The sequence below is a fragment of the Coturnix japonica genome, chromosome 5 (genome assembly GCF_001577835.2).
Source record: "Coturnix japonica isolate 7356 chromosome 5, Coturnix japonica 2.1, whole genome shotgun sequence".
NCBI classification, from domain to species: domain Eukaryota; kingdom Metazoa; phylum Chordata; class Aves; order Galliformes; family Phasianidae; genus Coturnix; species Coturnix japonica.
In genome coordinates, this window is record NC_029520.1 from 13,808,870 (window position 1) to 13,836,711 (window position 27,842).

Sequence of the window (27,842 nt, forward strand, 5' to 3'; positions counted from 1 at the left end):
GCAAGCAGGGAGATCCATCCGCTGATGCAGCAGGTTCCAATCCCCCCTGCAGCCCATCCCTTGGCAGGTTTTATTTCCTGTCACAAATAAGGTCTTTAAAACCATTTGTGTGGTTCCCCGATAGAAAAACCTCTACTCTGTATTAATGGCTAAGAGGTCTTTCTACCAGATGTAAAATTCAGTGAAACATATACAATTTCTTCGGTTTTAACAGGAACAGATGATTTAATAAGCAACTATAAATCTCCTGGGAATGTGCAGACATAGTCAAACAATACACTTCTGCCAGATTTTTCACTGACTAGACTTAAAGCATGAGTCATAGCGGTCTGCTCTGTTCTCCACCTCGGATGCCTGCTGCTGCTGTTCTCAGAGGTGCAGTGCTGCATTTAGGGGTGGCTTTTGTTAATGGGCTTGCTCCTTCTTTCAGGAGATGGTGTTCAAGCAGTTGACTTTCATGCGTGTGCATGGCGTGTCTTTTCTGTTCCCTGGCCCAACTGAGGTTTTCAGAACAGTGTAGTGAAAACATTTGGGGGTTATGGTAATACATTCTCCTAAATGGGGTTAGTAGTAAGAATGTGGTTAAATGAAGAGATAAAATCAGCCTCTTCTCAGTACAGCCATGCTTTCCTTCCAGCAGTCTTTGGCCACTGTATGAAGTTTAACACATTTATATTAACAGTATTTCTAACAAGCTTCGTTTATTTCCACATCTTTAGAGATGAGAAAACCAAGATGGAGTCGGTTACCTGTGGCTCATGGCAATTTACAGAGGAGGGCTATGTTTCCTAATGTATTTTAAATGCCATTCTAAATGGATGTAAGATGGCATTGTGTTTTTAAAAAAGTCTTAATGTACAGCTTGTTGGCTTTCTGTCTTTCCACAAGTGTTCTAGATGTCTGGGAATGGGGAAGGCAAGCTCCTGATTTGAACAACTTACAGGTGGTTTGTAAGTAATGTGTGTTAGGCTTGGAAGTTGTTCCAAAGGAGATGAGGTATGAGGATTGTTAAGATTTGCTCCAGGTCACAGTGCAGCAAATAAGAGATGGCATTCATGATAAAACACCAGTCTGTGTAGGAACTTTGTAACCACTGTGTAAGACAGGTGCAGTAGAACTTATTCTGAATGCAGCTGGATGGAAGGGTTTTTTAAAATGGCCTATGGTGTAGATCTTTTTTTTTTTTTAATCTTGCAGTGTAACTATGTAAGACTTTAGAGTGTTATCAGATATAAAATCTTTGTCTAAGAAAAATGGTGCAAATCTGTGATTTCATTTCATACGCAGGCAGGAGACATGGTGGACTAAAGCTTTCCCTCTGGATTACCTTTGCTTTTGTTGTGCTGTGGGACTGTGTGAATTGGGGGCAAAGGTTCAGATGATGGTGGTAGGGATGATGAAGAAAACTGCTTGACCACTGGAGGGAGTATAAAAAATAGATGGATGCTGAATGGGTTGAGAAACTGGAAATAGCCTTGGAGATTGGTTTATGTCTAGAATTGTATCATGTGATGAACTGTACATATGGTTTGATGTCTACGGTGAGATTTCAGTTTACTGTGTTGCTTTTCATTTCTCAGAGCTTCAGAAAGCCAAGCAGGTATTCTGTTAGTAGGAGAAGAAAGTTGTCCAAGGTCATGTAACAGAATGGGGTTAAAATCAAGAACAGCATTGGATTTTTCTGAATCCTTCTTGGGTCCCTGCTCTGCTTCATTCAGTGTGGGTTTCACCTATATATAAACACGCAAAAAGGCCCTTTCAGATCTTTCTGGCAAACTGAGAGCACTGTTTTGTGCTTTCAGTAAGTACACAGATCTCATATTTACTGATGGGACTTTCATACATCAGGAAATGAAAGAACTGGTGTCATAATCAGCATGTCTGTTCTTGAATGGGGAATTTTCCCCAAAGCAAGTGTTGATGCATGCTATTAATGATTTGCATCTTATGGTTAAGATTTTCCATAGGTTGCTTCCAGCATGGTAGGCGCTAGCCTGTGTTTGCAGTGAGCATACTTATGCCCAGCTGCCAGTGTCACAGCTCATATTTATATGTTTAAACCTCAGCACAGCTGTGTGAGGAATTGGGAATGATCCACGTGCTCTTTGCCCACTGAAGGACCGCTTCTCAGCTGGCATTGTAAGACATCACCATTTTCATATCAGTTGCAAGGAGCAGTGGTTCCAGGGAGTTTTCTGTCCCCTTAAAGCAACGTATACAGCAATGGGGAACATCCAGTGACTACATGGACCTAATCCAGTGTTTTTAAAGAAAAATATCCATAACAGTGTCATGGCCTGTATAAGCTGTATAGTTTTCCCAGACTTGGAAGAAAAATACTGGTACTTTCCCAAGTTCCACCCTTTTCAGTCAGATGTTTCTTACAAAAAAGAAAAAAAGTTAAAAAAAAAAGTTGATTCTTGCTTTTCTTTTGTCTTAAAATAGGAAAGGAAGGAATGTAATTAAAAGAAGAAATTATGCTTCTTAATGGCAGGAGGCAAAATCTTATTTCTGAACCTTCTGTCTTGATGAGAGTAAAGCAAAATGACTACTTCTAACTTCTTATTTTTTTCTTTATGTATCAACTTCTACTCTTAATGGTGAAAGAGGAGACTGGTGGGCGTGTAACAACCAGTAGACTGACCTAGGGATTCAAGTGAGTCCTTCCTTGGTTGTGAAGCCGTCCCCCACCTCCTTTTGGAAGAGTTCACTGAGCTGGGGGAGGAAGGATGACCTTGCTTTTCAGGCATTCATCAGGAGCTCAAGCACTCGGAGCTGAATTCCCAATGATGGGACATACTTCCTCTGTGGTCTGCAGCATTTTGCTCAGGGGATCTCTGTGCTGCACAATGGAACTCAGCACAGAGTCCTGGGGCTGACTCCAGGAGGTCTGTTCAGCCCCACAGTGTGATGGGGCAATGTGTGGAGGCACGGCCTCCCTTCTGAAAACAATGCAGCTGTGCTAGCTCAAGCCCCGGGCTGCTCTCTGTTCAGAGTTATCATGGCTGTGGCTCATTGGGATGTCTCTTCATTGCTTAACCCGAGAAGCACTGAGGTGCCTCTAAATGTTTTTGAACTGTCTGTGTATTCTGGTTACTTTTTTTTCTTTTGTCTCAAGCTGAACCTAGTTGCTCTTTTGTTACTGACTTTCATTTCTTGCATGGCACTGGAAACGAGCTAAAAGGAAGGCTTAACCTCAGCAGTCTCCCATGCCCAAGTAAACTGTTTTCCAGGAAGGAAAGTGTTTCAGTGCCACTTGGAATTGGGCTGATCCTGGCTGCCTCACAGGGCCTAAATACAACCTCATGGGAGGCAGCCGAGCCTTGTGGGCAGAGCTCAGTCATTAAGCCTTTCTTAGGGGACCAGTGCAGCCCCACACATAGATCCACTCAACTCCTTTGTTCCAAGCAGCTGGACAGCAGTGACATTTACCCAGCTCTGTAGAGCACACTAAGGGCCAAGAATGAAAGGAACTGTATATATTCAAAGCAATATTTTGTTTATCTGTTCTATACAAAATAAAGAGGAAAATAGCTTTATTGTCTTCAGCTTGTAAAATCTGCATGCTGTTATGATTATGGCAGTAAGGCAGTACAAACTCATTATATGCCTACGAGAACATGTGCCATTGCTGGCTTTGGTTTCTGTGGGATGTAGGTGATCGGAGGAGTGAGTGCTGGGTAGTGCTCACACAACTCCCTTCCTTCCTGACACTGCTAAGCAGGGCTCACAGGCACCCTCTCAGCAAGTTATCAGCAGTTCACATAGTCTCCAAGCCAACTTGACTGTTCAAGTCATGACTGAACTACAGAAGTAATCCCATAGCAAAGTCATTGCCTTTTGTCCAAAGGAATGTCAGGCTGACATTTTCTTCTTAGAGTCTCTAGCGGGCCTTAGAAGATAAGTCAGAGGGGGTAGCATAAACTTCCTGTGAACTTTTATAACTAATGATCAAAAGGAATTAAAAAGCATGTTGCTGTTATTTGTCAATTTATTTATTTGTTTTGAAGTTCACAGGCAGTGCAGCAGTATTGGTTGTCATTTTTCTAATGAAAACAAGGTGAATTGCGCTGAATGTATTTGCTCTTTTGTCCTTTGTTTACTTGGCTAAAACTAAAAGATGCTTTTCACTTTACAAACTCTGTAGAGCCAACGTAACATAGATCGTTCCCAACATTCTGCTTTGTTCTTTGTGGCACTACTTGAGTGAAAGTCATTGGTACAGGAACATACACAGCAGTTTGGAGAACGCCTCTTCAGCTGGGGGTGTTAGTTTAAAGGATCTATCTTTTCCTGTTGCTTATGTATTCTGAGAAGGATTTTGCTCCATTGGTTGCATTAAGTTGGAGTTTTGCAGTACTTAGTCAGCTGTGTACACCACATTGGCCCTCTCAGATTTGTATTCTTGTGAGTCCTGCTTGCATTGCAATTCCAAGTGTGAGGGGATCTGTTTTTTCAGGTACCTTCTAGTCCCATGCATAGCATGCTTAGTTGCACCATTATCAAGGGCAGTAGAAACTTGTCTTTTGGCTTTTACTTAAGAGAAGTGGCAGTGAAGACAAATTTAGGTATCTTGCATTCATGTTGGGTCAAATCAGAATTGCATTGGAATTTCAAGCAACTGGTTGACATCTCTCCTGATATGATTTATTCCCAGAGGAAGCCTGCTTGTCTCATTTGTCCTTCTTTGGGACATAAACTCATGTTTATATATGTGGTATATATATGTGTGTGTGTATATATAGTAAAAAGTGGCACGGAAAGAAACTAACACCTACAAAGGGCAAATTTTTCTGGTGTCCAGATAATAGAACAAGTAGTCTCTCCTTGGGAGCTTCTCCATCCATCAGTTTTGGTCCTGCTGCTTCCTGCTTTCCCTTTCCAGGCATTCCTGGGATACGGCAGAGCTTCACACAGGAAGGATGTTGGCTGGAGTGCATGATTTGGAGACAGGGCTGGCTCAGGAGAATTAAGGAGAAGGGCTTACTTACATGAGCTTCCCACCTTTTGGCTATCCCTACGGCTTGGCCTGGTGCCATCTGAAACAGTTTACAGTACTGTGATGTTGCGGGCTGGCTGAACTGGCTGGCTGGGCCTGAAGCCAGGTTGTATGGCTGGTTTGGCTTTCCACCACTTTCCTAGCAGAGTGAGCTGTAATATGTGTCTCCTGTCAAGAATCAGGTTGTAGGTATGGATAATTCTCAAACCAGGTTTTTACATGAATGAATTCTATGTTGTTAAAGTTTAAAGTTGTTTTATTAAGGACTTATTCAGCTTGTTGCTAAGTAGTTTTTCAACCTCATCAGTACATATAGCATGGAGAGCATGTCCTGATTATGTAGTCAATCAGCATCTTAAAGCTTTAATAGCAAAACAGAAACTATTCCATCTGTCTTTTCTAAAATACACTTTGGTAAAGTATTGTAGCACGTGTTTGGCGTATTTTTAAGTTCTTTTGAAGTCAGTGTTTGAGTACTTTGCTGAATCAGTTCCTAAAGCAATTACAGCCATGATGTAAACTCACTGTATTTCTGGATGAGTGTTCATGCAGGAGTTAAATGTGTGTCAGGTTCTTGTCATGACCTCCCAGGTACAGACAGCATCTTAATTTCACTGAATCACTTAAAAACTGTTGCAAATTATCTGGCACCCAGATGAGAGGCCGAAGTCAGACCAAAGTATGGCAGGCTTTCATATGCGAAAAGAGATCAAACTGAATTGGGATATGGAGCCATAAAGGGTTTGGCAACATCTCAAAGTGTGCTCAACTATGATTAGTCATTTCCTAGATACATATGGTATGTGTATGTATGTCTATATATATGTATATATATATATGTATATATATTTTTTCTGGATCAGTGAAATCAGTACCGTGCTTCAAACATGATCCATGTTGGGCTGTTAAAGAAGTCATGGAAATTTTTAATTCTGCTTGGAGAGAGAGTTGTGGAAATACTGTGAGTAATGGTTCTGACACTGACATGGGGGAGAAAACCAAGTCCATAGCTAACACTGATCTTAGACATATGCAGTTCCACCAAAACCAAAGGGCCTCATATGTTGGGTCAGATCTGTTGCTTTATTGCTTGCAGGGACACTGTATACTTTTGTATTATTACTATGGTAGTTAAGTACTATAGAGTACTAATAAGACTAGTTGCATCAAGGCATGATTTAGTGAGGCTAAATGTGTCAGTGAAGTCAGGGGAAGCTTTATTCACTATGGAGGCCCCAGTAGGGACTCTGAGGTGTTACAGCACTTGTTTTGCTGCTGTGCTGTTATGCCCTTGTGTTGAAGGGTTAAGACTAGTTGCAGACTTAATTTTTAGAACCTACTCTTTGGACAAGTCCCACCAAATATGACTGTTGCTGCACTGGGTGTTGTCCTCTTGTCCTACCTGGGAGTCCCTAAATGACTAAAGGAACTGTATTGAGTGCTGTGCTCTGAATAGAGAGTAAAGGGCATGGTTTATCTTGTGCATTCATACTTTGTATTATGAGACAGCTGGGGCCTCTTCCCTTATTTCCTTACCTTTGCAAGTCACTGCCAAATGATGAGGAAGTGCCACCTGGTTCCCTGCCTCTCCCTGTGAGCTCAGCAGGAGCTGCAAGCACTTGCCTTTCCATGGCATCGAGTTAAAAACATACTGGGTCAGCGCACTCGCTCTTCACTTTTTGCTCTTCTTGTTTAAGTTCAATTTGATATGTGGTAGTTGAGGTCACTGGCCAGTAACTGTGGTGTAGCTCTGAGAGAGGCATTCCTCCTTATGGAAGGCAGAAAGTTATAAGGGAAGAGGGATAATCATAAATCATTGTACACAAGTAATTTTATATGGAGCTTAGTTCTATTAAAAAAGAAAAATATCACTGAAGTTGGTCTTTGTTGACACTTGTCAGAGATCTGAGCTGTTGTTGTAGGCAGCTGAATTTGTTTTTGCCTTTTTGAATTATGAATTTGTGACTTTACCTACTGAGCAATAAAACTTCTCGGGTCATTTAGGAACAAAGCTGATGTTTGTTTCCTCTCCTGTTGCTGCTGCTGATGGCTTGGTTTGAAAAGCATTTGATAAGGAAACTTGGACCATGCAGCTTGTAGTGAGCTGCTCATATTTCCATTCCGAGTCCTAAGGGCACAGACTGCAGTGAGCCTTGCTGAGGACTCTGGCTGCACACTCACCCTTTGCAGTGCATGTCTGCTCCTGCTGATGTCATGTGGCTCCTGCATCTTGTCCTTGTGACCACGGAGCATACAAAGATTATGTTCAACCAGTGAGAAATGGGAAGTGTATTGGAAATGAGAAACTAAACATCAGCCATATGTGAGTAATGGATTGTTTGTCTGCTGCAAGGGAGGGGGGTGTGTATTCTAATACTTTCCAATTACAGTGTTGCCATGACATTGATTTCTTTATTTTGTAACTAACACTAGTATAAGCTGTTCATTATATCCTCTTTACCCCAATTTTTTTTTTTGAGGGTATTGATGTGTCCATGGAAAGCCCAGCTAACAAAAAAGTGAAAGGTTAAAAGTGGTTCTTGTTTCACCTCAGCTAACCTGAACAAAAACCTCTTCTTGGCAAGTGTATTAAAGTGACGTAGAACAGGAAGTGGCTTGTCTGGGGTCTTTGGTTGTTATCTTCCTAAGACCAAAGCCTGGGCTGTAGTTTTACTGCTGTTCTTTCTACTTGCATAGTTGTATGTACACAATATATTTTATATTTTAACTACTTCATTTATTTTGTATGAAACTGTTGTCTGTAACTGAGTGGATGTGTAGTGCAACAAGCATTTTCAGTGGTTTATAAATGCTATTGCACATACTTCCCTTAGATACTTGCCATATATACAGGGGTGGTCTCATAATGAAGTGCTACAGAGCCATGTGAAAAATTCTGGAATGGGACATGACTTAGATGGTTGGTTTACACTCGTGGGTTACCATCAGTGGGCTTTACAGAAAAATCTGAGATTGATGGACAAGACTTAATCATTCCACCCACTCATTGGTCAATGGATAGGTCATTTTTGTTTTTGAAATTGCTTTCATGTCTTTGAGCAATGCCTTTGCATTCTAAGCCAAAAGTATGTCATAATTTTTCATATTTGAATCCTATGGTTCTGCTGGGCTTCTCTGGTGTATTCTTGATGGAACTTAGCGTGAACTTGTGAGTTTAGCCTATGCTGCTTTCATGACTAGAAAAACTATTTAATGTGATGTTATTTCAGCATATTCCAGATTCTTGACAGTTTAAGCAGCTTTTAATATTCATCTACCTGTGAATATGTCTGCATGCAGTTCTTAGTGTAAAATATGCCTCATGTAGCTTTTGTGTAGCATTTCTGGTAGAAGGAGAGGGGGATTAAGCATGCAAACTGTTCATTCCATCATTCATAATATGTAGGGTTTTCAGAGGTGTAGTTAATGGTATGTTCTAGTCTACTTTATATTTTATAGTAATGATATGTAGACACAGGTGATCCTGCAAGACATCTTGACTATCTCAGGCTATATGGAGGTGTTTTTTTTTTGTTTTTTTTTTTTTAATTTCATCTTGGGATAAAAGCACAAGCAGAACAGAAATACTTTGGAACTTTTTAGTCTTTGTGCATAAATCTAGGTGTGTATATTGGTATGTAATGCATGTATGTGTTTCGTTTTGTTGAGCCCCATCAATATCATTTAAATGGCTGCAAAATGCTAGTTTTATTCTAAATACATAATTTAGATGAGAAGTGTCAAAGCAGCATAGAGAAGTAATTGAGAGAGAGAATAAAAATTGAATTCCCGCTTTGTGCTGCAGTCAGCTTTACATTTTTATGCCCACTAGAGGGACTGTTGGTTATACTACTTGTTGCAGAAAGCAGAGTCATGCAGTCCCTTGAGTATTTTTTTTAAGCAACTTTAAAGCTTTGAATGACTGATTCCAGTTAAATCCTCTGAAGAGTAAGTCTCCCTGCTGTTTGTCAGAGCGGAAAAACTTTAGGCACAGAGCTGTTCTTTTGAGCCCAAGTAGCTCTATTGAATTTTCTTCATGTTCTTTCTTTTCTTCCTAAAGCATTTTTTTTTTTCTTCTTTCAGGCCAGGCTTTCCTATATGATGTTGCTGGGGATTAATTTAGAATTCTTCTGTCAAAGTAAAAACATTGTTTCTCTTTGTTTATGTGTGGAATTAGCTTTGTTTTTGCAACCACAGTGGCAATGAATTTGGTAAATTAATCAGTTCTCAAATGTCATTGAAGTGGGTTTCTCCTTTAACTTGAAGCTAGTGAGTTTTAGTTAAGAGGCATGTGAACTTACAGTCACCATGAGAAAAATTCCAGTGTGTCAGTTTTATCTTGTTTGGATGAGGGATTGTTTTCTGTTTGCTTTGGTAAAAAACAGTTGCATGTTCCTGACCAGCAGAATTTTGTTCTTAATTACAGAAACATGAAAGGATGCAGGAAGTCCTGAATGACTGCAATGAATACCTGTGATAATTAAGTCACTGGCTGGGTACTGGGAGAGAGCAAGGTAAGCAGTCAGGCAATGCCAACAGCATTTCATGTAATCTGCATGATTGTGTTTCAACCGAGCCTTAGTGCTTTCAGATATCAAATTCATAGCAAGTTGGGTAAAGGCAAATAGCCTGCAGGTTTGAATGCAAGATTTGCTTTTAGTTCAAAGCTTTGAAAAGCAGAAAATCTCTCTTTTCCTTCCCAGGACAAAAACAAGTTCTGTGTTTTCTTTCTTTCTTTCTTTTCCTTCCCCCTAAATTATTATTTTTCTTCTGAAAGGCGACATCTCTGATTTCAGCAATCAATTCATGACCAAATCTCAGCTTCCTGGGCTGACTCAAGGGAGGGCTTGGAGGAGGGGTGGAATGCTTCACAAACTTAGCTGATGAAAAGGCATGCTGTTTTGTGGATGCCTCCCAGAATTGTTTGAATCTGTGTGCGCACGCGTGTGTATGAAAAAGGAGAGAGAGAGATCTCCATGACAACTGGCCTGGCCAGTCTGTGTTCTTTGCAATCATTTTAGCTGGAATCAGTGCTGCGAAAGGTCATATGAAGGAGTTCTGGGAAGCACAGCAGGTATTAGGCGTTAAGCGACCGGTTTTGCTGATTGCTTCACATAATAAGGCAGAGTTTTGTCTGGGAAATACAAATCTGAGAATGGAGTGGAAAGGGAAATGCTCCAAATTTCAGGTAACAAAAACTGCTTTTTTTAATGTTACTTCCTTCAATTTCAGTGTTTTTTTTCCCCCACTTCTTCGGTGTTTACTCCCAGCCGAGTGTCTGTGCTAGCTTGGATTCCCTAACTCTGGGGAATGATGTCATGCAGCAACAGTTGGATTCTATTAGCCAGGAAAAGAGGAAACATCCTGCATTTTTTGGGAGGGGAAAAAAAAAAAAGCAGCTTTGGCTCTTTGTTGAATTTTATGCAAAGGCTGCAAGAAGGGTTAAAGAAAAAGTTTCTAAGAAATTAATTCCCAGAAAACACTATCAGGACCTAGAAAACACCAAAAGTAAAAACCATTGCAACAAATTACAGTGATATGCAAGAAAGTAATTATAGAGGTGTTACAGAATTCAACGTACTTTTTCTTTTTTCTTTTTTTTTGTCTTGGATGATGCTATATTCATCTTTAATGGGAAAATTAAATGTATCTTAATTGAGAAGAGGATTTAGGATCTCTGTGCTCTTGAGATCCCTTAGCAATTGTTTGGAGAATGTGCTGCTTCTGGTTTGGGCACTGTCTCAATCTGCTGCTTCTGAATAGATGACGCTGGCAGCATTGTTCTTAATAAGGTTTTCAGTCCTGGATTGTGTTTTTCATGGTTCTCAACTAGTTCTTTTGGGTGTGGCTGGGAGGGAAATAAAGTAGAAAACATTAATTAAAATGCAACGCTTGAAAGAAGCTTTTCTCCCACTTTCCTCAGAGATGTCTGTTAAGTGATGTAGTCCTTGGTAAATATTAGAGCAGCATGCATAGTGCTGTAAGTGGAAAAATAATGATTAAAATATGTGCCATTGCTGTGTCCTAATGAAAAGACTTAGGAAATCAATGAAGTTCTACTTTCTTGAGCATCACAAGAATCACACTGTGCCAATGACAATGAAGAGATTAGGTTGGTCCTGCATTCTCTAAAACTCTCCTCTAGCAGATGCTTGGTTCTACTTTTCTGTAGCTTTGCTGCTTTCTGTGCACTTCAGAAGTGATCCAAAGTGTGCTGGAGTCCATGGGAGTTTTCCCATCAACTTCAAAGGGCTTCAGATCAAGCCTCTGCTTGAGAACTTCTCTGCCTTCGTTTCAGCCTTTTGACTGTAGGACCAAGCCACAGACCCTCCGTTTTCTTTCCTGAACTTTCCAAACAGAGAGTCTTTTGTATTCCAACAAACAATGCCAGACACTGCTGACTGGCTTAGTGTGGCTGCTAACCACACGTTGGAGATAACGATGATGCTTATTTCTGCTTTCTGCTACCATCCTTCTAGAGGGGGGGAAGTGCAGTGAATGGGCACCTATTCCACCTCCACAATTCCACAAAGCCATTATTTCTGCAAGTGTAAAGTGCTTCTTTATTAAGGAACGATCCTTTATTAAGTATCAGTTGTGCTTTAAGAAGGATTCCTGGGAAGACATTCATGGGAAAGTGCTGCTATTACTGTGATCTCACAGTAGAGCACACGTGAGGGAGAAGGAAGCAATCTTTCTGCAGTGCACATATAGAACTGGCAGCTGTCTTATGTGAAATCATGGCTGCTGGGCATAGCTTAGCATTTTGCATCCTCTTTTCCCACCAGGTTTGACCAGCATGATGCTGTAAATAAATACTGCACTTAGTAAATATCAATTAATAACCTGCCTAAACAATTGGAAAATTACTGATTTTTTTTTCTATCTGTTTGAATGTTGAGAGCGTGTTAACAAAACATTCTTGTGCCATTCTTCAATATAAATGTAATAGCTGATGTATGAGAATTACCTAAATTTAAGGCTTACTTGTGGAAAAAATGCTATTAGTACCCGAGATTTCAGAGGCTCAAAATCTAAATGAACAATTTGAAAGACATGAGAGATCTATGCTTCGTGTTGCACACTGGGCATCCCAAAGGCAACAGCTGTTTTTGTGGAGTCTCCCTTTTCTGTTGTGTGATGCAGTGGGAAGCACAGTGAATTTTCCCCAGTGTCTCTGGAATAGTTGGCATTTCCCATAATGGCCTGTGCTGCAGCATTTATCTATTACTTGGCATTTTTTTTACCAGGCATCATTTTCATGGTACTTTAATACAATTTTCATATGTCCTAATGTTCTGAATGGTTCCAAATGAAATTTGCATACATTAGAGTTGTATCCTGAAGAGAGATGTTTTACCCTGTTGTCTTGACGTAGAACTCCTTGCTGGTCCCAAGCTGTTTTGCTGTCAGTGGCTCCATGCCCTCTCTGGATAGTCAGTGGCCCAGGGTTGGTGTGTAATTTTTGGTAAGATCAGCTGTGTCTTGTCACTTTTGCACTTAGTTGGACAGTAGGAGGTTGTGGCAGAAATGTTGGTTTTTTTTTCTCCCACTCCTTGATTGTCAATCAAGTAATTTTTATATTGAGTTGTAATGCTTCAACTGAACGTTCTTATCTTGCATAAGGTCATCCTTTTTGTTACTGCTCGTGCTCCCTCTTCCCATAGGCTGGACAGCAGACATTTGCCTGTTATCAGTCACAGTGGGTTCCAGGTGAATTGTTGTCTTGGCGTTTGTCTTTATCAGCTGGAAACAAACTGATTCATGAATGAGGTAAAGCGATCTAGAAGACTAGGACTGACTTTGTCTATCTCATTCAGTGCCTGTTTCTGCTCTAACTACCTTTTCTAAGTGACTCAAGTCTTCACTTTCACGTCCTAAAGAAAGTCTAAGATTCTAAGAAAAACGAGGTGATTGTTTCTGCTGTTTTCTTTGAAGGCTGGGTGAATTTCAGAAAGTCTGGTGTTACATTTGTGGACAAATGTACCAGTATGTTCTTGAAAGCAAGATCAGTATTCCCTGCAACCTCATGCTTACAGTTCATAGAATTCACTGATTGAGAGCAACAGGGCCACGTATTTAGAAGAGCTTCTCGTGGGGATGTTCAAATCTTTCCTTCATTTTCTGTAAGCTACTTTCAGTTCCCCCAGTGAGAAGAACAACAGTTCTCACTGTTGTTTCCTCTCATCTGCTATCTTCAGGTCATGGTGACATAAAGAGACTTTCTAAGGCATAAAATGTGAAATGCAAAATGATTTGTTCAGAGTAGCACGCACTGGATGTAACTGTGATACCTTTAGTTGCTGAAAGAACCTTGAAATGAATGCAGTGTCATTCTGTGGTCCGAGGGCTCATTAGGGCTAATCACTGATCTCTGTTCTGCCTTTGCATCTTTGACCTAGTTGCTTTGCTGAACTTAACACAATTGCTAATATGACACAAAACAGGCCCTTGGCACAGCCCTGTTCACAGAGCAGGGAGAGATCTGGCAACTTTCACACAAATCCTTTATAATTAAGGCTTCCGGTCTGGGATTTAAACTTCTTTCTCTTAAAAGCCTGAGAGGCGCTTTTTTTTTTTTTTTTAAATTATTATTATTTTTCAGGCTGAAAGTTTACCTTCTGCTGGTGGAGGCAAAGTCCCCTGATGGTAACTAGCTGCCAGCAGACCTTGGGAGAGGCAGGTGCTCTTTTTGTTCCTGCAGCAGGTTTTGCAAATACGCTTCCCAGTTTTTCCTCAGTTTCACGTGACAACAACAGAGTGTACTATGCAGCTAGTGGAGTGCTGCACAGATGGCTGTCCTCCAGTGGCAGCTCTCATTTTGAGTTCATTGTTCGTAGCATTAATCCTCTCTGCCTGCTGGGAGATGAGCTGCCATACAAAAGGGCTGTTCAAAGGAGTCCCATTTCTCCATTCAGTCAGAGATAGAGTTCCCCTCCAGAAGAGTTTTTTTCATTTTGTTTTTGTCTTCCCCCCCATCCTGTTGTAGTTTGACAAGAAGATGAATCAGAGGCGAAAACTTCTGCCAATGGCAAGAGCACAATTTGGCATCCCTCGTTCAGCTGGCATCCAATGCATACAAGCCATGAAATTATCCTGTGCTCCTGGTCCAGCTGAGCCTGTTAGCATATGGCCAGAACATCCCTCCCTGCCTTGAAATGTGCTTGAAAGCTGAAAGACATCACTGAACATTTACAGTATGGACATGCTGGGGACAGTTGGACAATTCTGACAGTTAAAAATGTGCTCCCTACAGTGTGCTTTCATGCCTCCTTAGTAGAAAGCACAAAGCACTTTGAAAGCTACAGCAGTATGGAAACATTTGCGGTTGCACAATTCATGTTTCAGTCTCACACAGGCCCATGCAGACCATCTATTATTAGTTTTAGAAGGAGAATAGCTGACTGCTGATTAATTTGAATAGAGTATTCCAGAGAGAGCAGTTTGATGGATGAGTTGTCATGAGTGGCAAGCCAAGAAAATTGACAAAAGTTACACAGAAGATCTCTGATGTAGAACACAATCGTGTTTATCCAAGAGATTTGTAGGTACAAAAACATCTTCATATGGCCCTGCTTTCAACATGCCCAAACCTGTGCTGGGTTAGGTGAAAAGCTGCGTAGCTCAGTCTCTTGCACTCTTTGTCTAGCATTTCCTGAGGAGCTCCCTAGGGTGTCCTGCGATGTTGTCATTGCAAAGAGGATGTGTCACCACCATTTGGCCTTCAGAAGCTTGCCTCGAAGTATTTCCAGGTGACTTGTTCTAGTGCTTGCTTTTGGAAAAAGTCTCACTGGCTTCAGAGGGAAGAGTGAAAAAGCATTTTTAGATGCTGAATATGCTTTGTTTAATCAGCTGATTATCTGGATTAGAAATACTCTGTTGTGCATCGGGTTGGATTTCACCATTGCACTGACCCTCCTATGCTCTTGCTTGGGGCAGCAGATTGGCTTTTGGGAACATATGAAGTCCAAAGGGTAAACAGTGTTTTTGTAGTGCAGGTCTTTTATTAGTAACAGTGCATTACAGTAGGTTGCAAGAGGAGCAGTATCACCCCCTGGACATGCACAAGCAGCTGTCTGGCCAACCCTTTAATTTCCTGTGGAAAGCACTGTCCTTGTAATGCTGCCTGTAAGCAAGACACTGCTCCCCAGCATGGGAAGCACAGCTCTTGCTAGAGGCTCTTTCCCTGACCTGAGGCTTGTGCAGGGAAGGAGAGTCACTCCTGTCCCTGGATCTGCTGGAGGTGATCTGTACAGACCTTCCCTCTCCAACAGCAATGTGCCTCTGATATGACTCTGTTCTGGGACTGTTCCGTCTGCTTCTGCTCGTGACACTCTGTGAGACAGGAGTTACAAAAGGTAGGAAGGTTGGACTGTCCCTCAAGTTGCTGTGGGCTGGAAGGAGACTGCTTGTTTTTCAGGGCGGAGAGCTTGTGTCTGAGGGGGTGATAAGGTGATGCCCTGGGCAGAAATGCTTCTCCTTTGAGCTGTCGGGGCATGGCAGTGCTCCTGAAATGGCTGTGCAGCTGATGTCCTTACAGCCTCTTTCACCGTGTACTGACTCTACCCTTCTCCCGATCACTTTGTTCCTTGGGGTTTTGGAGATGTTTGAAAGGGTAACTTTGACAGTGGGACCTTTTCTCTTTCCAGCCAGCAGTCGAGCCCAGGTTCCTCTTACAACTGAACTCCCCCTGTAAAAGGGATTTATTGCATGCAAAGGCTGTTTGGAGGCAGATGCTGAAACTTAATGTGATTAGAATTGCTCTCTCTAAGCCTACATGCTCGGAGCTGTGTGTTGTGAGGGGGTTGCTCTACCAGCTGGTTGTGCATAGGACCCCCTCAGCAAGTTATAATCTCTTCTGTGCCAGATGCAGTGAATAGTGTAATACACTGTCAAATTTGGTATTTGTATTAAGATCTGCTTTCCTCTGCTGTGGAGACATTATCCAGTTTTCTGCTCAGATGCATCAAGAGCCAGGGTCCCTGCTGTGTTTTATTTAGTATTGGCTGACATGCATGGACAGTAGAAAACAAATGTAAACACAAATCAGTGCTGTGTGGTACAAAAGCACAGCACATTTTTCTGGGGATTTATGAGCATCTGGGAAGAACAGGGGGCCTGGGGGCAGCTGGAGATTGCCATCTGCAGTACCTTGTTGGCAGAGCCTAGTGTAGGTCTTGTGCAGCTGATAGCTCTCTTAGTGTGTGTGTGTATCTATTCTACAAGTAAGGCCAGATCTTCAGGTAGAGGAAGATGAAGCCAGTAGAGTTATGCTGAAGGTTTCCATAATTTTTCTGGCAAATTCATGCAGCTTGTGTACTGGACATGGCAGATGGATTGCAGAGTGGCCATTTATTTGGAGAATTCAGGTGTTGTTGCTCTGACCAGGCTGTGTGAAGTCCTGAAATCCAGAACAAAAAGACAAATTCCTTTTTCTTCATCTCATGATAATTTTTACGATCCCTCATTGCAAGAAAGACATCAAGGCCCCGTAGTGTGCTCAGAGAGGGGCAACTAAGCTGTGAGGAGTCTGGAGCATGAGTCTTGTGAGGAGCAGTTGAGGGAACCGGAATTGTTTAGTCTGGAAAAGAGGATGCTCAAGGGAGACCTTATCTTTCTCTACAACTGCCTGAAAAGGAGGTTGTGGTGAAGTGGTGGTCTGCCTCTTCTCCTGTGTTCAGCAGTAGGATGAGACGGAGTGGCCTCAGGTCATGCATGGGGAGATTCAGATTGGGAAATACTTCTCCTAGAAGAGTGGTCAGGCACTGGAATGGGGTGCCTAGGGTGGTGGTGGAGCTCTTTCTGGTGGCATTATAGTTGCTGCGCTCTTTAGTTAACATAAAAACATTAAAAATGTGGGATTTATTTATTTATTTATTTTTAAACCTTAGCCACAAATAAAGCAGGGCAGAATTTAAAAGGAAGATACTTTGCAGCAGTTGTTGTCATAGCAGAGTTCACTTTAAACTGCAATCCATCCTGTAAAACAGTTGTCTTATATCAACCAGGTAGAGCTGTACAACTTGAAGGGATCTAGACTGATTTACTGTACGTGTCATTGGATGACCAAGTCAGTAGAACATAAAAATGCTACATGAAGGAGATATGGCAGTGGTGGTTTTACACTGAACAAAACAGTTAATGCTTTTAAGTCATTAGTGGAACAGACTGAACTTCATGGGTTAAAGCTGTTACCAAGCTGGTTGATTTTAGAGGTTTTGTGCCTCCTTCCCCCCCTCTCCACCAATCCTGGCGTCATGTGCTTCTTCCAGTCTTACATACTGATTAAAATATTGTCAGATCTCTTGCAATTTTTGGTGTTTTCTTTTTACTGGAGAAATATTTGAAGTAGCCGTGTAGAAAAATGGAGACAAATACTGTAAAAAGGAGTGAATCTGTAGGTTGAAACTATCATACTGACCAGTGCAGTTGGATGCTGACTGGAAGTTGGACATCACAGTGGTCCCTGCAGAGGGTCTCATGACAGCTCTAAGAATTTCTCTTGTAAGTGATCATCCGGTATCTTCTCAGCTGCAGAACATGATGGGGAGAGAGCACTGGTTATTTATTCTGGGTTTTGAAGTTGTCAGGGAGCATTGCTGTCATACCACACAGGAGTAAGAGAGCTTGTGTGCTGCACAGACAGTCATGGTGAGCTACAAGCAGAGCTAAAGTACAGTTGAGATCCAGTGCCCACTCACACTGTTGCACTAGCAGAAGGACTTCTCTGATGCCTTTCCAGCTTAAATGGTTGGAACTGTGTACGCACAGTAGGTTTCCTTTCATTTTAGTCCTGTGGTACACAACTGGACTTGCTTCTTTGTGCCTGTGTGCAGTTGGATTCTGCTGTGTATTTTCTCTGTGGATGATCATGGCTGAGAAGTCTGCCAGTCTCCATTGGACTTGACAGGGAAAAATACTAGGGATATAATTTTGAAACTGAAAAGCGTGGCACTATAATAAATTGTGTTTCTCTAGTAGAACATGAGGATAAAATTCATTCCAGACCTTGTGTTTGAGTGGAAGATTTTATGAATGGGACTGCAGCCCCTGGGCTTTATTTCAGCGTTAGTCTCTAGCTTGGATTTGTGCTATTTCCAGCATCGACAAGGATGCATGTTTTAAAAGCTTTCATTTTTCTACTTTTAAGATTATTCAAATGTAAAATCTACTGTGCTGCAAATGACTAGAATATATTACACAGGAAAAACATTTTGGTTTTGTAAAGAAGCAGGTTAATAATTGTTTCATGAAATGTATGTATTAAAAATGGCTCTATATTTAGTTGAAGGAGAACTGGCTTATGTTCAGAGAAGTTAGAGTTTCTGCTTCACCTCTATTTCTCACTGTTCATGTTTTGTTCTATGGTGATCAGCTGTGCCTCAGCTCTTTCACCTGCCAGACAGGTAGAACTCTGTTAGGCAGCCTCTCAGCCCTGTTTAGAAGTTTAGATGGAAGTCACAAGCTGTAATAAATATCAGTTTGTATTGGTTATATTCAGATGGCGAAGCTGGAATACAGTGATGTCTTAGTTATTCAAGAAACAAACAAAATAAAATATGCTTAGGCAGTATGTGTTAGGAAACTGGCAGTCTTGGACTGATGTTTGAACTTTCTAGGCCCTGAGTAGATAAATAGCAGCTGAGGAATACATGCTTTAAGAGGAAGAAGTAACCAGAATCTCCTGTCAGTTACCATACTGTGGTTTCTCCTCCTGTCTACAACTGTTTATTCTCAGATAGATTGTGCTATGGTATTGACAGAGGCGAAAACAATGTGCAAAACACCAAACAGAAAAGCTTAAACAAAAAGTTTGAGGTGTGATTTTTACATCTGTTAACTGGAAGTGTATTTTTTATTATTTCTTCTTTCTCATTGATATTTAAAGATGAGAAACTACTATATCTGGCTGGGCAAAAATAGATTATGTTTTTAAGGGTATTTTTGTCCATCTTCGTTCTTTCTGGTAGGTCACAATTGTAAAGCATAAAAATGCCAAACTTATTCTTTGAATTAATGAACTTATTCTCTAAATAACAGCGTATGGAGTTTGGACTAAAAGCTGAGATGAGATCTGGAATTTCCAGAAGTTAGGGACTTTATAAGCATCAGGACCTGGTTCTTGGTAAAGAATTCATTCAAAACCAAAGCAAAATGATATTTCACTGTAAAAAAAAAAAAAACAAAAAAAACACAAAAAAAACCTGAAGAAAGCAAGAGTGACAAGAATGAGAAGACAAGCAGACAGCACTTTAGACTGAAAACAATGTTGTTGCAAGAATTAGGGATTCTCTGAAATGATGGAGGAAGGTACATTCGCTTTTCTGGCAGATCCTTTGATTCCTGTATTTCCTATGTAGAAGGATCACTTATACCCTTCCCTTTCAACTGTTGACTGTGACAACTTTTGCGGTTTTTTTTTTTTTTTTTTTTTTACAACCTCAGTTCAAGATCTCTTAATAGCCTTTACTGGTAAAGATATATGCAGATAGCAGTGAGGGAGAAGATATTTGTTTTTTCCCACTCTGAATATTGCCACAATTTAGATAAATTATGAAAATCAGCACTTTTAAAACAGAGATTAGGAATCTTGGTCAAATGAATTAGTTGTGGTATTTTAAAATCCTTCTGTTTCTAAAGCATTAGTTGAAACAATCATCTGTCTGTACATTTTGTTTTTTAGTTTCTTAATGAAAGTACCAATGTAAATATCTCTATTTTATCCTGTTCATAAACTGTAACTTTTGACTCAGACACCTACTTTCCAAGCAAAATGTATAACCATACATCAACATCTTCTAAAGCTTGTGCTTGGGAGTCTGTTTGCTTTCTGAGAAATGAATGGCATGGGGTTTTGTTTTGTTTTTGTTTATTTTTGCTGTTTATAGTTTAGTTTTATCTCCTCTCCTCAGCCCTAAAAAATCTCCAGTTCCCCATTTTGCACACCCTCTAAGGGATTACTCGGGACTTTTATGAGAAGAACAATGTGAAACAATTGAATCTTAAAGTGCTAATGAACTTTCAAAGATATCTGTACAGAAAATAGGAGCTTGTTTTAGGCCATCAGTGTAAAATTCTCTTGTATGTCCTTCAGGCTGTAAACATGATGAGCTACCTCCCTGTGTATCTTTTGCATCTACATGAGGCAGGCATACTGATGCTTCTAGAGCCACCTCTAATTCATTCACAATGTATCCTCAGCTAGACCCTAGCTCACCTTCCTTGCTTTCTTTATCTTTGCATGGAACCGTTCATCTCCACGTGGCCCTAAATGAGGGCATGCATTAAAATACCTCTTATAGGCTAAGACGAAGTCTCAAATAGCTCTGTCAGTCTGAAGAGGACCTTGGATCCCTTCATTCACTGTCGAAGTTTCTTTTCCAGCTCCTGTTTTTTGTTGTTGCTGATGGTGTTTTTTTGTTGTTGTTGTTTGTTTGCAGCGTATAGTAGTAGATGAAATGAGTAAAAGTTGATAAACTTCATTGTTTTATGTGAAGTAAAGCTCCTGACTAAACTAAAACTGCATAAAGCTCTTTACCTTGGCTTACCATTGACCTTACCACTGAAGTTTTCAGACAGATTACTGTGTTAAATCTGCTGTTTGACCCACTGACATCAGAGAGATCTTGTCTAACAGCTGAATGAGTAATAGGGCTTGGCTTCAGCAGAGCAGCTTTGAAAGAAAATATTTAGCTGGCAAATAGTTTTTATTTCTTCCATGAGAAGAAGAAAAGTTTTCATTGCAATAAATGTGCTGTCCTTAGCATTGGTAAAGTACCTTGTTGATGGTGCTTTGGAAGTCTTTCCAATTACATCTGAAGAAGTTACAAAGGTGTTTCCTCATGTGGAATTTTGCCTCCTTGTTTTCCATTTCTTCTCTTTGGACATTCAATTGTGTAGTTTAAAGATGCTGTTTTGAATTACATACATTAGAAGTAACTCTCTTGTTCCTTGGAAGAAGTACATTTCCTTCTTGATGCCTGAAAGCTTCTTTCTGTGAGGCAGGAGTGAAAGATAACTATTGAGATGTGGGAAGCTGAGTGGATCCTCCATCAAAGGTGCCTATACATGTACATCCTGGGCTTACTGACCATCTTAATACTCCTATGTTGAATGTATTGTCTGGTTAAAGCAGATAATTCACAAATTAAGCAGATATATTCACTTTATATCAGCTGTACTGAGGGTGATTCATCTTTTGAAAAGCACCTAAATGATTCATGTGGTTGTGAACTATTGGCATTCAGTGATACTTAAGCTCTGAAGTACACAGACTCTTGCAGGGCATAGGGATAATAATTCTGTTGTGTTTCTGAGAAAGGTATGAAGATAGCATTTGGGAGTAGCCTGGATGAACAGAGTTTGGAAGTCAGTTATGTTTTGGCAGGAGAAAAACAGATGCTATACACCAAAGCAAAGGAGTGGGGAAGAGATCAAAGCAGGAGTGGTGAAAGGTTTGAACAAGTAGGAGCATGGCTCTGCTTCACCTAAAGGCACTTACGTGCCTCAGTGCGTTCCCTTGATGCAGAGCTGCTGTACTTCTGGGATGTTCAGCTCCCCTTGGTGTAGTTCTTGACAATAAAGGCCATTTGGTGCTTTGCAAACTGACTTTGAACAATCTTTTTTGTGCCCATACAGAGACTGTGCTGTGCATATCAGCAAGTCGATGTCTTCAAAGGGCCGTTTTTCTCTCTTTTCTATTGGGGAGCATCTTTGCATTGGTACACACCTCTTACATAGCATTGAAAATGAGTGCTTATTCTAGCACTTGTGCACTACTCATGTACACCAAATGCAGAAAAAGCTCTCCTCTTTAAAAATTATGTGTAGGGAAAGGGTGAGGTGACTATTTTTAGCATACTAAAATAGAAAACACTGAATACGTTATTGATCTTCTCACTTATAGGCTGAAGTGCTGTCATGCGGAAGCGTAGCCATAGTTAGGATCCAAAAGAACTCTTTGTCAATGGGGTCTGTTAAGTTTTCAACTACATTATTCATGTTTCATTCCTCCTTCCAGCTGTTTCCAGAAATTCAAAGACTTCGTTTCGGTTTATAGATGGTATTTCTCCATTGTTCATGCCCACAGCTATTTTCCATGCCCAAATATCCCTCCCGCATGCACCCCTACCAAAAGAAAAGAAATACCCTATAAAATAAGCCACATAGAGTCATCCTTTGAGAATAAAGTCCAAAATGGCACAATGCTGGAGCTGCTATCTGCAGAACTTCAACAGATGGTGTTGTTCTGCTGTGTATCTGTGTCTGGGTGAGGATATTGGGCACAGAGTGGAATGTGGGGTGTGGTTATGTTACCAAAGGGTTCTCATTTTTGTGTTGTGGCTTCAGTTTTCTCATTAAGACTGTAAGGGTTCTGAAAGAACTGGAGGGAGGAGTTGCTTGATGCTCTGGTAGTACAGCTACAACTGGAGGAGAATTTGTCACTCAGAGCAACTCCAACTGTACTGGCTTTTTAATAGGAAGACTGGTCAAATGGTTAAGAAAATACAGATGTCTGGATAATTCCTTGAAACTGTGCCATAAAATTAAACTACAGTTTGAGAAAATACAAAGCCCTCCTACTTGAAACCATCTTCACACGTTTTTAGAGCTCCACCTGAATGTGGGGATGTGAAGATTCAGCTAAGCTGGATTTAGTATTTTTCATACATCTAAATTTTCCAAGATCAGAAAAAGTATCCATAGCAAAGCTGTTGCCTCTGAAATGCAGGATAGAGAAAACCTCAAATGTCCAACTGCAAATTCTTCCTTCAGGTTAAACAGGAAAAGATTTGTCTGGGTAGGAGTTGAGATTGTTGCAGATAATAAATGCCAGAAAATAGATGCAGTTATTCTATGGAGAAACCACTGGAATGTGTGATCTATAAGGACTTGTGAGTCCTGATGCTTTTATGCCTCCCATACTTCTCAAGGCAAGTTACCAGCTAAAATAGTGGGGCCTCAAATTGTCATGTAAGTAGATAGTCACAAGTTGTTGTATTTGTTGTTGTTGTTGTTTTTTGTGTTTTTTTTTAAAGTGTATTTGTAGACTTATAAATTACCTTTTGTTGTTACAAGAGGTATTCATCTGGAAGGATGAAATCTGCTGTGCTTTGGGCACAGTTACAGGAGCAGATAGAACCTGTGTACAAATCACAGTCCTAGTATCATAAAAAAAATCACAGGTTTTTATCTGTCTTTTGGTGGTTGAGGACTGAGTTTTTAATGAATCCTGGCCAAGCCTGTGGTATCAACTGGAAGCCACATGGAATTTGGTAATATAGACGTCATGCCAGACAGAACTCGTTCATTTCTGTTTTGAAAGTTTAGATATTTTTATTAATCAAACCTAGGGAAAAATGTGTTCACATGAAGTTTTAACTGAAGAGTTTTTGCATACTGGAATTTATGAGCCTCAAAGGCCTCATTTGTTTTATAATTTTTTATTTTTTATTTTTTTAATAGCAGGCATTATTGATGCTTGTTTATGCTTTGTTCTAGCTAATCTACTTACTGGAAGGCAAGTTTTGTTTGTGAAGGTTATTAAATTATGTACTGCAATATTGTGCATCTGTAGTTGTACAAAACCAAACAAACCTTTGTATCTGTAATAACTTGCCTACACATAGGTCCACAGTTTTTCTCTACTTACTAGTCTTAGATGTATATACAAGTGAAATGAAGGAGGAGCAGTGAAGGAATAGGAGATGGGAGGGAAGTCTGGGATATGATTTCATTTCTGATGTAGTTCTCTGTGAACACTAGAAGATGAGTTCAGGTGAGAACTACGTGAACATAAACACTATGAAAAAAGATAGTTCGGGTTCTCTAAGTTGATTATAACATAACAAAAATCTGGGCATTTTTGTTTGTTGATGTCATGTGTTGGGAGTGCAGTGTAATTCTGAAAGTCAGGTTGATGTAGAGTACTTTTCTAGAGCAACAGTGCTTTTGAAGATGCAAGAAAATTATTCCTTTTTAGTGAGCAGATTTGAATTAGATATCTGCACTGCTCAGCTTAAATCCATAAGAAAGAAGAAATGGAACACAAACACCAACCTCAGCGTTGGGCATGTATGAAGCTATGGTTAGTAGCTTCATACAGTTTATATGGTTTAGTAGCCTTGTATATATGGCTTAGTGGCTTCATATAGTTTAGTAACTTGTGGTAGCAATGGTAATGGGAGGACAGTTGGACTAGTTGACCTTGTAGGTTCTTTCCAGCCTTGGGATTCTATGATTCTATAAGCTACCAGCTGAATGTTTGTTCCAGTCTGTACTCCCATGAGATGGGGAAAATTTGAGTGAAACGTTGCTATGGGTGTATTCCCTTTTGGAATGAGAATCTTCTTGTTGTCAGATAATTGTTTTTACACCACGAAGACCATAGAAAGATATATTTCCATAGGGATGCTATGCCAAATTTACCCTATGGCATGTGGAACGCTCTCTGTTTGGTGAGAAGCCAAAACGTTCTCTGTAAGGGAAAAGAGAATGAAATTGTATCTCATCTGAGTGCTGATCTGTGTCCCTCAGGCTTATCCTGCAGCTATTTCTGTGTCACAAAGGCAACGCTGGATATGCCTTTTCAATGAGATCATTGCAAAATGAAATTGCTACTAAATTATATTTTACTCAAAGTTTTGAGCTGAGTAAGAAGTATGAAAACTAGTGCTAAAACTTCAAATAGAAATACTGGTGCTGGACTGATGCTCCAGATGCTGACTGGGTAGAATTAATCATTTTGTGCAAATATTTCAAGGTCATATTAAATGTTTTAATATTGTTAAACAGAAGTGATTGCACATTACAGCACTGCAGCTGATTTGAAAGCAAGAAAGGGGACCCTGCTTCTTAATGCACTGGCTACTTGTTCTTCTCAAACACATTCAGCTGAGTGGAATGGAGAAGGATCATGCTTTCTTAATATGGTTTTGAAACAGTGTGCTCCCTTGTGCTGACTGGCAGTAGAGCTGTCTTCCTTTCCTATTGTAAGCAGAGAAGTGAGATTTGAGAAGTCTGCAAGAGGCTGTGTTGAAGGTGTTTAGGATGCAGGGATCATGGGCAGTGGTGCCTCTTGAACCACAAATGTGGGCTCTTCTCCACAGCAACAGAATTAAGGTTAAATCTTGCAGCAGTGCTTTGCATCAAGTTGGTTTCTGCTCCACAGCCTGTGAAGAAAGACTTTTCCCTTAATAGAATTCACCAATACAGTGGTCTATTCAAGCCTGCATCTGGGAAGATGGTTAGCGCCTTCATTTATGGAATTCATGTCATGGAATTGTAAGTGCTTTTGAACAGCAGCTGGTCTCTTGGGAGGTCTCTAACATGTTATGTACGCAGCAGAACGTAAATAATTTTAATAAAAGGAAAGAGAAACTCTTTCAAATCACCAATTACTGTCTTGCAGCCTGGAAAGACTTAAAAGATGTTGGAGATGGTTGGCTTGTGGATTTCTTTTTGCTTTAAAAAATCTATAATCTGTAAAATCTCTTCCCTCTTCTCCGCCATTCTGAGTGCAGTGTGTATGACAGCAGGGCTGGTGTGCCTGCATCTGCTGCTCAGTGTCCTTGCTCTGCTGGGAGCACTTGTTGCTGCGGAGCACTCTGATGGAGTTCAGTGTTGGCAGGAGCCATTGGACATAGCAGTTAGGTGCTGCAACCAGGCCAGTATGTTGGGTGGGTGTTTTGTTGCCTCCTCCTACAAGGAATGTTAAAACAGGTTTAAATGCTTCCAGTTGTTTCACTGTCTAGCAGTTGGAGACCTGGTGAATGGGGACTGATAACACGGTATCTTGTTCAAGTTTCCTTTTTGTGCAGATGATAAAGGTTTGTGCTGTGGGAGCTGGCTTTTGTCTAGAGAAAATTGCCTCTTCTTCTGATGGCTGTTTGCACCTGTGATAGATGGGAAGATGTTCTTCAGCTTCGTGAACTAGCTTGTAGATTCTAAAGGAAGAAAACCCATTTGCATGGTAGCTGTGACAGCACTGAATATAACAAAACCATGGCACAGTTTTCTTTGCAATAGATTAAGTTCTTCATCCTTTTAGCTTATAAAAATATTCCTCCTAGCAAGAAAGAGCTCCTTCTCTATCGGATTTTACTGGTATTTTTTACATTTATGCATGGCAACCCTTGAAATTCCTTATATTTCTTCTAATGGCTTTTCAGTGTTGATTCACACTTTCCTTTTTTGTTTTAGTGTGGAAGAGTGAAATTCCAACAAGGCTGACTTAGTGAAAACTGAATTAGTGTTGATGGCTGGAGAGGAACGTAACCTGATCTTCTTTCTGCAGCACTCGAATCAGGAACTGAAATAATTGTTCTAAGACCCTGGTAGAGATGCCAGAAAATGGAGTGATGCTTCTGCCAGATAGTCACCGCAGAAGTGCCAGACATTCCTTCCCTCTTTAGAGCTTAGGAGTGTGTGTGTTTGAGAAGTACACACAGGCAGCAGGGGACCGCAGTGCTTTTCTCTCTGTGATGCTGACCGTGCAGTGCAGTATGACTGGCAGGGCCCTTGGGGATATGCCGGCAGGGGGTACAGACACAAGGCTCAACTACAGGAGTGGTTTTTCTGTCTTGATTTCCCCCTCCCCCCCCCCAAACTGTTGAACAGTGGCATTAGTCACTCTGTCACAAGGTTTAGCAAAGGATTTGAGGTAGAGTCCCCAGAAACAGGGCTGAAGGGCCCATCACACAGCACAACAAGCTATCTCCGTCCCCAAAGGCTTTGTGGCTCACTGGAAGAGATGGTGCTGGCTGCCAACCACTAAGCCCAGCTGCACTGGTTAGTGATTTGTGCTTTTAATTGAAATGATTGTGCACTATTGCAGCTCTGCCTTGTGAGAGCTGCTGGTACAATAAATCTTGATTTTTCCATATTAGAAGGACGTGTTCTTTGGGGATTTTAAAGTCTTGTGCTTATTTTTTTTTTCTTCCCCTTTTCTGTTGCTATAGCTACTATAATTTTTGTTAACAAAAGGGATGAGAAGTAGTTTGCTGCACATAGTTTACATTATTGTGATTCTGATATGACTGCCAGTATACTCTCTGTCCCTTCCTCTTTCCTGTCTCCCCCCTGCCTGAGTCAGTTCTCTAAACAAACTGCTGGACTCTGGAAACTGCTGGCCTCTTTCAGTCACCAGAGAGTTGTATGCATGTGGGGATTAGGCTTCTGCCCATGAACTAGAGGCTCAAAAAACTGGGTTTGAGCTTGTGTTTGCATCTCAGTATGGTTTTGTGTATTTCATGAGCTGTTACCAGTGTCTGGTAACTTCCCACATGAATGGCATCATGCACATTGGTGACATTGGGAGTTCCTGGCACTTTCAGTGAGTTCTCACATCAGATTACCTCAGTGCTCAGCAGAATATGGCAGGTCCGTTTTTCTTGAGGTATATTTGGGGAAATAGAGAGTTCATTCTGTGAGGAAAATACTAGTGATGGACTTAAAAAACATCTCAGTGAAGAAAGATGAGCTTCTGTCTCTGGTGAAAATGGATGCAGTTTCAAAGGGGAAGAAGGAGCATGTATTTCTCTTTCCTCCTTACTGCCTTTTTTTTCCCTTCAAAATATCTCTTAATTTCCTTTTTTTTTTTTTTTTTTTTTCCCTAGCATCATGTGTTAGCTATCTTTCATCTCACCTTTGTTCTACCAGTATTCAACCCTCTGACATTTGTTTGATTTTCATCTCTCCTCCTGTTTCTTTACAGTCTTCTTCCTTTATTTCAGTGGCACAGCTAGGAAGAAGGTGGAGGATTACTCTTTTTGCTGGCATTGTACTCCTCTCCCATCTTTTCTTTCTGTCTCCTCAGTCTTCTGAGTTGGGAGCTGGAGCTCTG

At 40.7% G+C, this 27,842-nt stretch overlaps 1 protein-coding gene across 5 annotated transcripts in view; it reads left to right on the plus strand.

The window, feature by feature from the left end:
* DENND2B (DENN domain containing 2B) overlaps positions 1-27,842 on the plus strand; it is a 140,831-nt gene that overhangs the window by 22,797 nt on the left and 90,192 nt on the right. For 3 of the 5 annotated variants that reach the window (XM_032445153.1, XM_015864089.2, XM_032445156.1), the window contains one exon: positions 9,426-9,513. The gene's annotated coding sequence lies outside the window, so the exon portion shown is untranslated. Of the gene's footprint in view, positions 1-9,425; positions 9,514-9,952; positions 10,188-27,842 lie in introns of those variants that run through there. The other 2 variants (XM_015864090.2, XM_032445155.1) reach the window with 2 other exon arrangements.